This window comes from Tyto alba, unplaced genomic scaffold (genome assembly GCF_018691265.1).
Source record: "Tyto alba isolate M040663 unplaced genomic scaffold, T.alba_DEE_v4.0 Super-Scaffold_9, whole genome shotgun sequence".
Lineage (NCBI taxonomy): Eukaryota > Metazoa > Chordata > Aves > Strigiformes > Tytonidae > Tyto > Tyto alba.
In genome coordinates, this window is record NW_024881330.1 from 40,279,705 (window position 1) to 40,294,302 (window position 14,598).

The following is a 14,598-nucleotide window of genomic DNA, read 5'->3' on the forward strand; positions in this document are numbered from 1 at the left end:
TGCTGAGCTAGCCGCCGGCCCGGCGGGAGGAGGCCGCGCGCCGCGCGGGGGCGGGGCTCCGCCGCCGGCCCCGCCCCTCGCGGGCGTGGTAGGGGAGCTGAGGGGAGATGGCGGCTGCGGGTGAGGCGGGTGGCTGGCGCCGCCGGATCTCTCTCCCTTGCCAGCCCTGACGGGGGCCGGGCCCGCTGTTTTATCTTCGCTTTGGTGGGACGGATAACCGGCGAGGTGCGCCGGGGTGTCGTGGCGTGGCGGTGGGCGCGGTGGTCTCTCCCCCGCCGCGGTGAGGGGGGAGAGGGGCGGCAACCGGGGCCGAGTTCGGGCGCTGCTCTGCGCCCGCCCCGGGGCCGGGGGGCGCTGAGGTGCGAGGGTGAGGCAAAAGCCCAGCGCCGCGGGTTGAGGCGTTTGTGGTGTTGCTGGCCAAGGGGATCCAGGGGAAAAAAAAAAAGGCTGATGTAAGGCTGCGAAGCCAGCTGTGAGCTAGGGAAGCCTCTAACCATAAGCACTAGTGAGCAATTCTATATAAGCTTATTTTCATTGCTTATCAAACTTGAGTTGTGGCTTGGAAAGGTTTTGTTGTTTTTTGTGTTTGTTTTTTTGTTTTTGTTTTTTTTTTTTTTGTTGTGTTTTTTGTTTTTTTTTTTGTTGTTTTTTTTTTTTTCCATTTCTGCCTTCCCTCGTTGAACTGGAAGCAATGAGCCGGGAAGGAGGTTCACAGCTGCTGTTTTGGACTTTCTACTTAGAGCTCACATGGGACTAGTGAGTTGGAAGAAACTTGAAGGTCGTCCTTAGGCAAAGCTGCTTCACAAAGTGTCCTGTGTACCCAGGCCATCGGCTGTGAGCAGTCAAAGGTAGCTTGGCTCATGGGTCGGTTCCACGCCGAGGCTGCGTCAGGTACCAGGCGATGGTAAAGAGGTTGGGCACTCCCTCCGTTCGGGTGCTGAGGCTGGTGATGATGCTTTGGGGGTGCCCTTCAGCACAGCTCTTTGCTGACTGTGAGTTGGTGGGACTGTCGATGAGCCATCTGCATTTCCTTCATATGAACTCACAGGTTTGCCGTTCTGGCTGTACCAGCCTGATGGCTTGAACTTTATGGTCAACAACTTGGGCAACGTTGATTTATGCTACTTCTCACAGGTGTGCATCTAACTTGTAATAAACCCCTAGTAAAGCTGATTGTACTGAATCCTGTTTCCATATTTCATGGCCTGCAACCCAAAATTAAACTTTTTTTCATTTTTATTGTCCTCTTCTCTGTGGACATACAAAAAAAAAATGATTTCTTTAAAGAGAAAGGAACTCCTTTATATTTTATTAACTACCTTTTCCACGTGAAAAATTCACATTTTCCATGTTCCCTTGTCAGTTATTTTTCTCCTTTTTTTTTTTTTTTTTTTTTTTTCTTCCTCCGTGCTTCTCCCAGATTTGTAAAGTGTGGAGTCCAAAACAGCTGTTCTCATGTGTCTGTAACACCAGCCTCATCACCTCAAAACAGTCATATGAGTATCTCCAGTCTTGCTCCTCTCTGAATGTGATTTTTTTCCAACAGCATCTGAAATTTATTTTTCATCCTAGATCCCTATTCTAGACAGTACCCAAATATATCTATACATTTGGTATCTCCTTACTAAGCACTGTTTTTCCCTTTGCTAAATTTCAGTAATTTTAACCAGGGCCACTCAGTTTGTCAAATACATTTGATTTTTTTTCTTTTTATTCCATCTCAGCCACTTTGTTAATGAAAATATCATATAGGTCTTGCCTGGACAAGACAGAGCATTGGAAAGTGACGTGAAATTTCTCCTACTTTAAAACCTCTTTGCATATGGAAGAAAGACACTTCCCCATTCTTTATGTACAAGAAGTGAAGTTTCGATATAAATTTCTGTTAGTTAACAATTCTTATCCAGAATGAGTTTTCTCAGAAAAACAGGGGTTTGCCTTGTTTTCTATGAAAGTTAGGCTTCTTTTTTTTCACATTGCCGTGTGTGTAGGGGTCTGTCTCTACGTTCCCTCTCCTAATAATGATTGCCAAAGCAGTTATCTGGATGGAGTCGAGTCCCTTGGATGAAGGAAGAGCTGCAGCTGGGGTCAGCTCTTGAACCCAATAAAGAATTCACACTAAAACAAGTCTTCCTCAGTGCTCCCTCTACAGGTAAACCCTTCAGCTGGCGTTCGTGCTCTTCACCTGGGTTTGTGTGACCTCAGCCACAGGAAACAAAGCTGCAGAAAACCAGTAAGCAGGTCAGATCTCATCCAGTGTAAGAGGTTGCTGCTGGTAGAGATGGGGCAGCTCTGCCCCCACCAACCTGCTCTTGGACCCTCCCTTGTTCTGGCACTATCAGAGACATCTGGTGAATCAGGGAACAGGAGTGGCTAAGCTTTAATTTTTCCATATTAGCTTTCAGGCAAATTCATTCTGGATCCCACAGCCACACCAACAAATTAAAATGCTTTTGGCCACCTTGACAGATGGATCCCACCTCTGTCCTGCAGTCCTCACTCCTCAAAGTGGGTCCAGCAGTCGTGAAGACTGTAGCTTGTTCTGTTAGACCAGTGACTCGGACAGGTATTGACTCTCAGGATGAGCCCTCTCCTTCAGGTGCTTCTCCCATGGCTGGCAGGATGAAGGTGAACTGTGTGGGCTTCTGTGTCCTTCACCTTCTCCTCCAGAGCCCTGCTGCCACTCATAACATGTTCCAAGTCTCCCCTGGTCCTCTCAGGGATTCCTACATAATTGACCCACAAAGGGCATTACTTTGAGTGCTGGTCAAGCCTTGGAAATCTGTCCTCAACATCCCAGGGTAATAAGTTTTAGGTGTATTTGATGGGGACAGACTTTTTAATAGTGTCTGTAGTGATAGGACAAGGCTTAATGGTTTTAAACTAAAAGAAGAGATATTCAAACTAGGCATAAAGAAGAAATTTTTTACAATGAGGGTTGTGACAGACTGCCCAGAGAAGTGGTAGATGCCCCATCCCTGGGAACGTTCAATGCCAGGTTGGAAGGGGCTCTGAGGAATCTGGTCTGGTTGAAGATGTCCCTGCTTGTTGCAGGGAGGTTAGACTAGATGAGCTTTAAAGGCCCCTTCCAACACAAGCTATTCTATGATTCTGTTATTCGGTTTACCTCACTGATGGCGTTTGGTCTCTTGGTTTCCAAATTATGTGATCTCCTAGACTTCAGGTTTAACACGAGCAAAATTGGCCTGACGCGATTGAATTAAATCTGAGCAGAAAAGGGAATTCCCATTTTGTAAAAGTACAGATTGCTGACGGGGAGAAAATAAGACACTGCAGAATCTCTAGTGAAATGGAAGATATCTTTAACGCTATTGCTTAACCATCTAACAGCCTGCTGACGTGACTGACAGTTCGGAGAGAAGGCAGCCCTGCCTGTTTCTGCTCTGGCAGCCTGGTAAGTCGGACAGGTAACCACCTTGCAGGCTGCTCACGTGGCAGGGCTCTGTCCTGCTGGCTGCTTGGCTCGGGTCCGCAGCTGCACCGCGAACAGCCAGCCAGGCGGCCGGCGATGCTGGAGAAGCCTTACGTGTGCACATCTTCAGGGTATTTCAGTCACTTGTGATGCTACTGTTGGGACATTTATGGAATCGGTGTTTGGTAGAGGCAGGAATTTGTTGCTTATGCTACCCCATGGTAAATACAGGCTAATTTGCTGCTGGATAAGAGACTGTATTCCTAAATTATTGAGTGTTATCAGCTGTTCTGCAAATCTGAGATGCGTCCAACCAGAGGTTAATGTAAAATTGATTTTCCTTCAAGTTATGTTTAACATACATTTGTTTAAATGCTATTCAGAGGCATGTAAGTAAATAGGTATTGTAATTTTTTTTTAATTTTTATTTCTCACTTGTCTAAATTTCCATTTTCTAGAGAAATTAGTATCTTCTTTTGTTAAGCATAAATACTTTAATAGAAGGCTACCACGGACTCAGTTTCACTTACTAAAAAAATTATTAGCCAGCAGATATTAAAGAAGCAGTGGTTATTCAATATTGAAATATAATGCTTGCAGAGGGTTGCTTTGCTTTTGGTTTTTTGTTAATGTTCTCTTGAATAATACATGTATCTGTTGGTGATTTTATGTAACATGCTCTTGAGAAATATGATGAAATATTTCACTAAGATGACAGTATTTGGTTTTTATTCTGGCAAATTTGATACACTTGAGAAAACTAGAGTTTGCTCTTTTTTTCTGTGTCACTCAGCTTTTCCCTAAATTGCCATCAGTTATCACTGTGCAAACTCACTTGGGGTTTGTAGCAAACCTTTTGCAGGATCCTTACCACTGACAGTACTATGTAGGAAAGAGCCATGGAGTCATCCAAAGCTCTAGATACTCTGCAGAGCTAAGCATTAGACAGGAGTTTTTTGTGGAAACTAAAACACAAAATCAGAACCCTAGTGTAACCTTCGAATACAACCACACTTGAATTATCATTTGCGTTGTACTATCATGTAACTGTTAGAAGTCAATCTCCACCTGCTCTTCAGTTTAGCTTAAAAATTTTAAATCATTCCTTTGTGCTGTTAAATTACTTATACAGATGTTGAGTAGGAAATACTGTTTTCTGTTATCTGGCGTTTAGTCTGTCTGTATGTACTTTTTCTGAACATTAATTGTATGCTATAATTTATCTTATTTGTGAATTTAATAATTTTTAGAAGATTAGATTTTTATTTTATGTAAGTAACAAGGCAGTATATAGCATATTTTATTTGTTGTAAATGTTGAGAATGGAACCCCACCTTATGTGGAAGTATGCGAAACAGATCCTGCAGGAAGACAGTCAAATGTATATAAATCTCAATGAAGATCTGCCTTTGGAAAGAGAATTTCTAGGAGCCTCTTAAGCATAAAAAGTGAACAGCCCCATGTTAGGCATCCTAGTTTTCCCTTTACTTATAGAAGATCTAGGATATTTTGAGGTCTCATAAATTTAATCATAGTATCCCTTTTAGATGTTATTGATGTTAGGGACTATAGGGGCAGTATGGCCTATTGATAAATCCTCTGAAATTGTCACAAAATAACCATAATGTTAATGGCATAGAGAAAGATTTGTCACCTGATCAGTGTAGTACCTCCTCCTTCCAATCTAGAATTTTAAGGGTCTAATACTTTGGTTTTAGGTTCATAACATTTTTCCCTGTCCCAAACTTGTAAGCTGAAATAATGATAGAAGCTCATATAATGTCTTTGGTAAATACCACAGCATCAAGCAGTGGTATTTGCTAACTTTTTGTCTGTGGTGAAATTATTGGTATTTTACTTTCACGGTGGATTTTCACAACAACTACCCATGCTGAATTTTCAATTTTATTTTTAATGTGTCTTAGATGACATTTATTTATTAACTTTTCCTGCAAAATTGGCACATTATTAGTTAGATCTGTTTATCTTGTATGCTTAGATATGTCCTTGAGATGTGGGAACAGTTCCCACTTGCAGCCAGAGAGCTGCTGAAGTTGCTCGTTGTATTAACATTGAAATGTGCTTGTGCAATATTGCTGAAAGAAATTCTGAAATTCCCTTTAGGTTTCTGACCCACTCATTGCTGGTTGTGTCTTATGTGATGTGCTTCAACCCACACCCTGGACTTTATAGCCAAGTCCAGTGATGAAATTCTGTCTTTTCCTTCAGTTGCAGGGTTCGGGGATACTTGATCTTGGCAATCTGAGGTTCTCTTTTGTTGTTTGTGTTTGGTTTCATTTTGTGATGGGCATTTGGAAGCATCAGCAAGGGCTCAGATGTATTTGGTCTCTTTACCTCCTGCAGACAGAAATCCCTGTTCCCTCTTCAGGTCAATCTGACAGATTGTTGTATGTCTCGAATGGGCGATTTCATGCATACTGGCTTGCAGAGAAAGAAGGAAGCAAATTAGTCTTTCAACTCCCAGCCCTCTATCCCCTGGGCTTCGTAATAGGATTCTCACTTGTGGAGGTAGAATATAGGCTTGTTTTCCACTGCTTTTTAATCTTTACCTTTGAGAACGTTAACATGACTTAACATCTGAATGATGTAAACCTTTGCACTCAGACTGGTTTGCTAGGTATGTAATTAATGACATAGCAAAAACAGTAGAATCTCTACTATTATTGATGCTGTTTAGGCCCAGAATGTGGGAAGCAGCAGAGTCTGTATGTGTGGAGAACAATGGGAAGAGATGGAGCAGAGCAGCAGGTATCTGCTGGACTCTGGAAAGGGTGGTCAGGAGCAAAGAAGTGAAAATAGTTAGACGTTTCCACTCAGGTGTGAGGAGAGGGAGTGCAGGGAATAGAAAGAGTAGCAGTCTCTGGGCTGGGAGAAGTTGGGGACTGAAAGGAGGGAGGATGTGGGGCAATATGAGAAGAAATACCTCCAGTGAAAAGTTGGATAAAAGGACTGAAGACCAGGGGATTTGGGGGAAAAGAGGTGAGAAATTAAACTTTTGGAGTGGAGAAATGGGAAACCAGAGACTGGGCTTCTGAGTAGGGTGCCTAGGAATACATGCCTGTGAGGGATGTGTGATTTGGGTTCTGAGGGTCCTAGTCCAGGCAGCTTTGGCTACGATTTTGGCTAACAGCTGGAGCACAGAGGCCGTTTCCTCTTCTGTAGCCTCTACTTTGCTTTCAGAAATGCAGCAATTTTACTGACAATTTGTGTATTTTTTAAAAGACCCAAGCTAAGTTACATTGTTGCTTTTGACATGGTAGAAGAAAGTCTGGACACAAGTTTCTTTTTTTTAAAACCTTTATTTATAATAGTGTAGTATTTAACTAACAGCCTTAGCTAAATGCTGAAAATAAAAGTAATGCATTCTGAAAGATACCGTATTTCTCCAATCACTGTAGTTATTAAATATTTTATTCCAGCTAAACTACACTGATAAACATGTTTTGGGAATGAAAAATTCAGTTTTAATAGCATTTTTTTGTTTTCAAAACATAATCTTGAGACTACATTTTCAAGCCAGTGCAACAAAAAGTACAGTTATTCAGTTTCTCAGTTGTATTCATATTTTAGGATTTTGCACCCCTGGAAATATTTACATGACCTCCGCTTTATCCCTGTTTATTTACTAATGGCCTTTGCCACTGTTATCATTGCATCCTGTTTTTCCTTGCAAATAACCTTGTTTTTCGCTGCCTTGACGTAAAAATAAACAGTTTGATAAAACAGCACATGATAAATTTTAATACACTTTTCCCATAAAAACTGTGAAAACAAAAGGATCCTGGAAATAACCTTGAAATAGCTTTAACCAACTGAAAAGAGGTGTTGATGTTTTGCTTTTTTTTTTTTTTTTTCTCAGCAGCGTTAGAAAATGTGTGCTTGTATAACAAGAATCACAAAAGCATTGAGTATTAGTGCCACACTGGCAAGTTAAGAGATCCATGCAGAAGTCTACTTAAACTGACATTAAGGCAAATTTTCAAGATTTTTTTTACTTCAGTTGCAGAGTTTTTCTTAATTTTCTTTAGATCTCTTTTTAAAATAGTGTTGGCAATGATGGTTTGATAACAAGAAAGTGGAAGGTAAATAAAGTTACTGCACAGGCTCGCAGGAAGTGAAATTGTGAAAACTTCCTTTTTACTCATAGCAAGAAGTGAGACAACTTTAAGGTAACTGGTCTGCTTAAAAGGGAATAGGAGTAGGCAAGCCTGATCACATTTTTTTTTCAAATTGAAAATATTTTGGTCTGCAAGGATTAAAAAGAAGCTGTTTTAAAAGATAAATATTTTTTTTCCCCCTCTTCCAATAGGACTGATTTTTTTTTTTTTTTTTTTTTCCAGACACCGCCACTGGTGTCTTTTGGTGGCTGCAGAAAGTAAGAAACTATCTAAGACTCTGGAAGTCAGAAGAGTTGCTAAAGGATTTGAATTGATGAAATCTTAGGGCCAGTGTCACAGAAATTATCTTTGTCCACGAAGATATTAGCAGATAACCTACCATTTTTGTTTAAAAGGTATAATAGCAATGTCTGGTAATTCTAATAAAAACGCTTGTTGCAAAACCATAGGTAAAATAATGTTAAAAGGTTTTTAAGTTCCTATTGAAATTATTGTTCCTTTTCTTCCCCAGAGAAGTCTGTCTTTTGCCTGTGACTATAATGGATGCCTCGTCCTCCCTGTCCTTATCTCGATACGGAGCCTTTTGCTATATTTTCTCCTCCCCATCCCTGAGGGGAAAGGGGTGAGTGACCAGTTTCCTGGTGCTCGGTTGCCCTCTGGTCTTAAACCACGACAGACAGCCATAAAATTCTGCCAACTTTCCTAGAAAGGTATGGTAGCACTAATTTAATTCGCGTGAGTTAGACTAAGTAGAGGTCAACATATTTGTGTCCTGATGACTCAAAGCAAGGTATTAAAACAGTTCCCTCAAGTGAAAGCAATGAAAATGTGTAGTTCCTCTAGTATAATGTCAGTTGAAGCAAAGAGAAAACATGAAGAAAAGCTTATATTATAATATTTATGTCCAACGAAAATGGAGGAGATGATGCGATATCCAGTTTAGGTAGTGCAATGTCATATATAAAATAAACAACTGTTCTGGAAAAAATATGTTGATTAGAGTAGACACTGAAAGGAAGGAGAGAAGAGAAAGGAAAGGAAAATATATGTACAGATCAATTCTACAAATGGTCTGGTTTCCAAAACAAAGGGGCCATACAGAGATTCATAGGCTTGTTAACATTTCCCAGTAAATTCATCCCTAATTTGCCTGAATTAAGCCTGCTTCTCTTTCCACTTTTACTGGACAGAAAAATTGTAATTGGAACCTTTTAGAGCATGAATGGGATGGGTTTGCTGAATATTCCATCCACTCTGTGGCTTATTCTTTCAGGTTTCCTCTTAATTAATGAGTTAAATTTTCTGCCAGTAATTCGCATTTAAATTGCGAAAAAAAAATACTGAAACTTTCATTGTACTTTCTTACATGAAATCTTTGCTGTAATGGCAACAGACATATTTATCCTGTTTTACATAAGTCCATTTGGAACATAGAATTGTCTTATTGTTTGGAATAGTTCAGTAGTTCAGCTTTACAAGTGCTGAGTTTACGAGTGTCTCTTAAAACCTGCAAACATTTTATCCTACACCTCAGATAAAGATCACATAGGTTTAAATGCCATACTTGTAGTAAGCAGATATTTGACCTTATGTTCTGAGGTGAGTAAATTCCATGAATTTTTGTATATATAAGTTGGGCTCTGCCTTTTCTACCAAAGAGAATTAGAGAGGTCTGGCTGATGCTTAGTAATGTATGTGATCTAGCTGAGTTTTAGAGAAAAGCAGACTTGAGCTGTCAAATCAACCCGTAAGAAATTGTACTTTGCTGAGCCTTGTTTTAAAGTAATTACCTTGGTCAGAACTGAAATTCTGTTAATTCTGTCTATGGAATGAGAAAAAACAAAATTACAGATCTCACTCTCATGAGTGGAGTTCTGTGAGGGGAAAAATATATTACCTATTATATGTTTATTTGTAGCAAATTACTATTGATAAACAGAAATTATATAAATCCAAAGAAAGCTGTGACTCAGTGTATATGCTGGTTTATATTTGGGATAAAAGTGAAACGAAATGATGTGCTAGAGAAGATACAAAGCACTTTTGACTGAAGTATGCCAGAGACTGGAAGATGTAGAAGACTTATCTTGATGCCATTAAAACACTTTACAAATGTGCATGTTGTATATTGGGAATAGATGGGAATAATAACATTATTTCAGAAGTTTAGTATCTTTAAAATTGACACAGAGAGATACTCATTGTTCCCCAAACCTGCTTCAAATTATATGCATGAAACACTAGTGTTACTGTTAAAACAGAAATCATGCTTTCCAGGAAATAAATATAGCTGTCTGCAGTAAAGGATCCCTGACATAATTTTGTCATGTTCTTTATTTATGAGAAAATCTTTTATTCTGTCAGAAAAAAATATACATTCCTTATCCCTCTCCTTTGAAAATACCCAGTTAACTGCATCTGATATTTCTTTGTATCCTGTCTCTAATTTTCAATTCTATTTAAGAACAAGCATTTTGAGTATTAAACTAATACTCCTTACAAACTGTTGCCTCTTATTGGAGGAAACAGTAGGTGGTGAAATAAAGATAAACTTAATGTCATGGAGAATACATTGCAGAAAACAAGAAGCACGTTGTGAATGGAAAAACCTTAAAAAGTAACCAAGGATCATCAGCCTGAGGACTTCAGATTTCAGTTACAGCTGGTGAGCTTGGATCAGAGTGTATTTAACATGTCTTGAAGGTAGACTACTAAGAATCTGAATCCATTAAAGTAAATCAGGTAAGCCCCTGGCAAATTTCCCCAGGTACTGAAACAAGACCAGATTTTAGACTTGAGTTGAACAGTTTAAATCCTTTGTCAAATAACAGTCTTTGGATCTGACTATGACTAGGGCACCACTGTTGAAAGGCAGACAGTATGAGGGCAGACATAATCCCTCATCAGAGAAGGCTACCTTGTGGAAGCGTCGGAGGGAAGGGGAAATGAGTGCTCCAAAGCCTACTCCCAGCGGTGGAACAAGGTCAGTGAGAGTTTCTTGGTCCTTTTTCCTCAAGACAGAATTGTAGAAGGGAAACGGAAGCTTGGTTCAGTACTTCCATTACAACTGAGAAGCACAGAATAAGAAAGGAAGGACACCTTAAGGACCATTTAAGTTTGTAAGATATTGCAAACCTATGAAAAAAAGCCTTTTTCTGGAGAGTTGCTTGTAATCACAGGAAAGAGGAGCTACTGGAATCAATGTCACGGTCCATTCTAGTAGTCTTCCTCTAAGTAGCAGGCTTTGCCAAGATTTGAAGTATGGAAAACATACTTCAGTGAATAATTTAACTGCATGGATTGCGGTGGCATGCAAACGTTTCATAGAGCTCTGGGAAGGTTAAGAATACGCTGTGGAGTAGTTTACATGATAGCAGCCTCTGTTAAGAAACAAAGGAAAGAAACCACTTGCATTTTACTAATAGCTTCTTTTTTAACTGGACTGAATTTACCCTCAAAACTTCACAGATCCTGAAGGTTTATACATTGTCTGTAAAGACAGAACCATAGATTCTGAGTGTTGGAACAGTCAACCATTCAGAGCAGCATAACAAGTCCCCGAAGATGCATTTCGGCTCATCTACTTTTCCTGGTGTGTTAAGTGATACTGAAGCTTTAAAGGAGTAATTGCTGAGAGATTAAATAGCGAGAAATCTGTCTGTGAACATTAAGGGGAGAAAAAAACAGCCTTGGCTTTGCATATACTAAGCAGCGGTGTCTGTCTCGCAACTAACAGCCTGTTCTAAGTATTGTTTTTTCAATTTGCAGTGTCTTCTATTTTCAGTTAAATAATTTTCAAAATTGTGTGTGTAGAAGCACACATACACTCCCATAGTTATACTGCCAGGAATTTGAATTAAAAGAGATGAGAAATAGACAGTTTACTTTTATGTAACTAACTCAGGGCTAAGAAGTGCAACTCCAAGTCCCCTGAGGAAGCCTCAATGTTTGAGAGGATAGTATGTATGGATAATAGCTACATAAAATCTTTCCAGGCTTTGCTTCTGTAAATAGCAGCTATAGAAACCCCTGGAGTTTAGACTTCAGTGGAACTTATTCCTGCTTTACTGTAATTATTTCATTACCAATGAAAGTTATCTGAATAACATGATTTGCTTCTAAAATCTAAATGCACTGCAGTTGTTTCCTACAAGCTACCATTTCAGTCTTTGCATGCTCTTGCTAGCTGCAGAAAAAAACTCTGAGATAACCATTAAAAACCTCCACAACACTACTACAGGTAAATAACCGTGGTGGTTTGATACTTCAGAACATAGAACTTCTTTCCCCAAACCATGATCTACAGTTAACATTGTCAGTACCCCAGATATTAAATCTGAAAGCTGAAACTGTTGATGTTGCATTTGGCACAAGATTGGCTTTTCGTTGTTTCCATGGGCCAACACTGACTGCTGACCACTGATTTTAAGGAGCCATCTGTTTGTGTCTTCCTCCCCAAATGCACAGAAATTACCAAGGTTGTCTTGGTGCAGTTCCCTTGATAAATACAAGGATTGATACATATTTCAGAACAATGACATTTAATCTTCAGGTTAATTTAATTTAGTCATACATGTTGACAGTTATTTTGAAGTACACTGTTTTGACATTGTGTTTCTTCTAGGTATTTGGAGAGTTTGCTTTGACTCACTTGGAAGAAACCTTGAGGAAGGTCAGCAGTCATGACTGAAACATCACTTTCTTGAGTGACTGTCAAAATAAACAATTTAGGCTAGCATAGGTTATTGAAGTCAGTGTTTCTTTTTGCAATATTCTCTGTTAAGTGAAAGGCCTACATTACAAAATTTACTTTTATTGTACACAAAGAAATTTCAAGGTCACTTTTACCATCTCCTCAGTCACATATTCCTTGTTAAACAATGTAGAAATAGCAAAGCTTATTACTGCCAGCTTCTCTCTCTCCAAAGCTCCACTTAAAAGTGAAAGTAGGATATTTTTAGGATGGAGAGTTTAAGTTTGCTTAGGCCATATCATGGAAAGTTGGCTTAAGAACTGGGACATCAGCTTGTGCCTTGGATTTACTGCTCTGCCACAGATTTGCTGTTGCCTTGGTAAAAATTATGGTTAGCACTTTCTTGCATTACTCAAGTATTATCATGATCGATAAAGACTGTAAAGCTCAGATAATGGCACAGTGACGGGGCCAATGCAAGTAGGTTAGATATGTAGTCAACTGAAACTGAATAGCTCAGTAGAAAGTCTGTTCTTCCGTAACCAGTTGTGTATGCAGAAGCCACCGCCATCTCCTGGGATTCCCTAGCTGGAATGACCAAGTCTCTCTTTACATTTGGGCCTGGTTTGTGGTGATGTTTTGACCATGGTTACATGACTGAAGATCATTTAGATCTTCAGTAAGACGTCTTACTGTATTGTTGTAGAAGGTTACCCCAGAGATAGATGGATGTTATGTTGCTTATAATCATATATGTAAATATTTTTTTATATTAAACATTCTCAGTGATTGGGTTTGTCTATATAAATATTCTCTATATATGAGATACAGCTATATTAGCAACTCTTTTCTGATCTTACTATGAAATATAACCAGGAGCTCTGTAACAGAACTGAATTGAGCCTTTCAATTAAAACAGTGATTAAGCTTATCCTCTCTAAAATTTTATCACTCTGGTAATACGTAATGAATTCCTAACAATGTCGAAGTAATTACTAAATATTTTGAGTTATTAAATTAATTTTCACCGAGAAATTTAGTGCACTGTGCCAGCCTTTTATCTAGAAAAAACATCTGTGCAAATTCTTCAGCTGACCAATTGCAGGGGGTAATTTTTAAATAAATTTATTTAGGGCTAGTGGTTGTTCTTCCTTTTCCATAATTGAGAGTTTCTTCTTCATTATTGGCTAAGAATAACAACTTTCATCAGGAAAGAAAAAAAAAAACCCAAGAATTGTTTGTTTCCAAAGCATATTTTTATTAATATAAGTATTATAACAGCCAAGATTTACTAAAGTGTTTTTAGATAAATCACATCAGAAGAAAAGCTGCTTGATTATGTTTGCATACAATCTAAATTCAGTACGAGGGTACCTGGCCATAATCAACTCAACCAGTATGTCATTTATTTGCCATAGTCTTTTTTAAATTCTATGTATTTTTATGACCAGATGTCTTATAATGAAAAAAGTTAGCAAAATCTAGATCTTCTGAGTGGTGAAATTTTTCCTCATGCAGACAACTTTAAATCAGGCAAATGTCTTTTTTTCTGTCAAGAGATTAGTAACTTCTAACCGAGATCCCTTCTCATCTCTTTGCCTATCTCCTTACTGCAAAACAATCACTTCCTGCAATTTGTTTAGCTTCTTGTAATTTTCTCATAATCAGAAACAATCTGGAGAAAGTATTTGTCTCTTCAATAGACAAATATCTTTTCCTCTTTTAATCTCTAAGTTGACTGGTTCTGCACTGAATTTCAGCCTTGAAGAGCTGAAGGCACAGGATAAGGACCTGCCATAACTGTAACTTCTGAAGGAATTTGTGTTGCAGAAGGTTACAGTGTTTGCCAGTTGCAGCCTAATTCAAAGGCAGGAAGTTCAGGTTTCATGAAGGAAAATAATTATTTCTTTTAGCTATAGTCAGTGGTCCACTACTAATTATTGTGTTTATCCTCCAAAATTTGATACAAGTCAGATCCCAGGGATGGATTAGCTGCAACTTGCAGTCATCTGGTTTAAAATTCTTTGATGTTTCCCAGTACAGGTCACTGTGTTGTTAGCATATATCATTTCCCTCCCTCCCTTCTTTCCCTTAGTGTTGTATGTATTGATACTTGAAAAAATTTCAGATATACTTCTGAAAGCAGATGAGGAAGTTTAACAACTTGCATCAATATTATGCCAATGAACTTCAGATCCTTTACAGAAGGATGAATTTCAGCCCAGTTTTGATCAAGCAAAGTGATTTTTTTGAAAGCTCACCAACTTCCAGATGCATTCAATGTTGTTATGATGGCTGCAACACTTTTCTTACACTCACCACATAGTCTTCAG

General features: G+C 39.0%; 2 long non-coding RNA genes across 4 annotated transcripts; both read left to right on the forward strand.

The window, feature by feature from the left end:
- The first annotated feature begins 30 nt into the window (after positions 1-30).
- Positions 31-8,123, forward strand: LOC116962057. Of its 3 annotated transcripts, XR_006164686.1 has the most exons (6): positions 31-225; positions 690-848; positions 1,992-2,152; positions 3,352-3,415; positions 7,795-7,967; positions 8,084-8,123. It is a non-coding gene; the product is annotated as an uncharacterized LOC116962057 (long non-coding RNA). The 3 variants fall into 3 exon arrangements; XR_006164685.1 differs by lacking the exon at positions 690-848; XR_006164684.1 differs by lacking the exon at positions 31-225 and having other exon boundaries at positions 596-848.
- A 37-nt stretch (positions 8,124-8,160) lies between these two features.
- On the forward strand, positions 8,161-13,196 carry LOC116962058. The gene is made up of 3 exons (XR_004407344.2): positions 8,161-8,194; positions 10,427-11,164; positions 12,197-13,196. It is a non-coding gene; the product is annotated as an uncharacterized LOC116962058 (long non-coding RNA).
- The last annotated feature ends 1,402 nt before the right edge of the window (positions 13,197-14,598 follow it).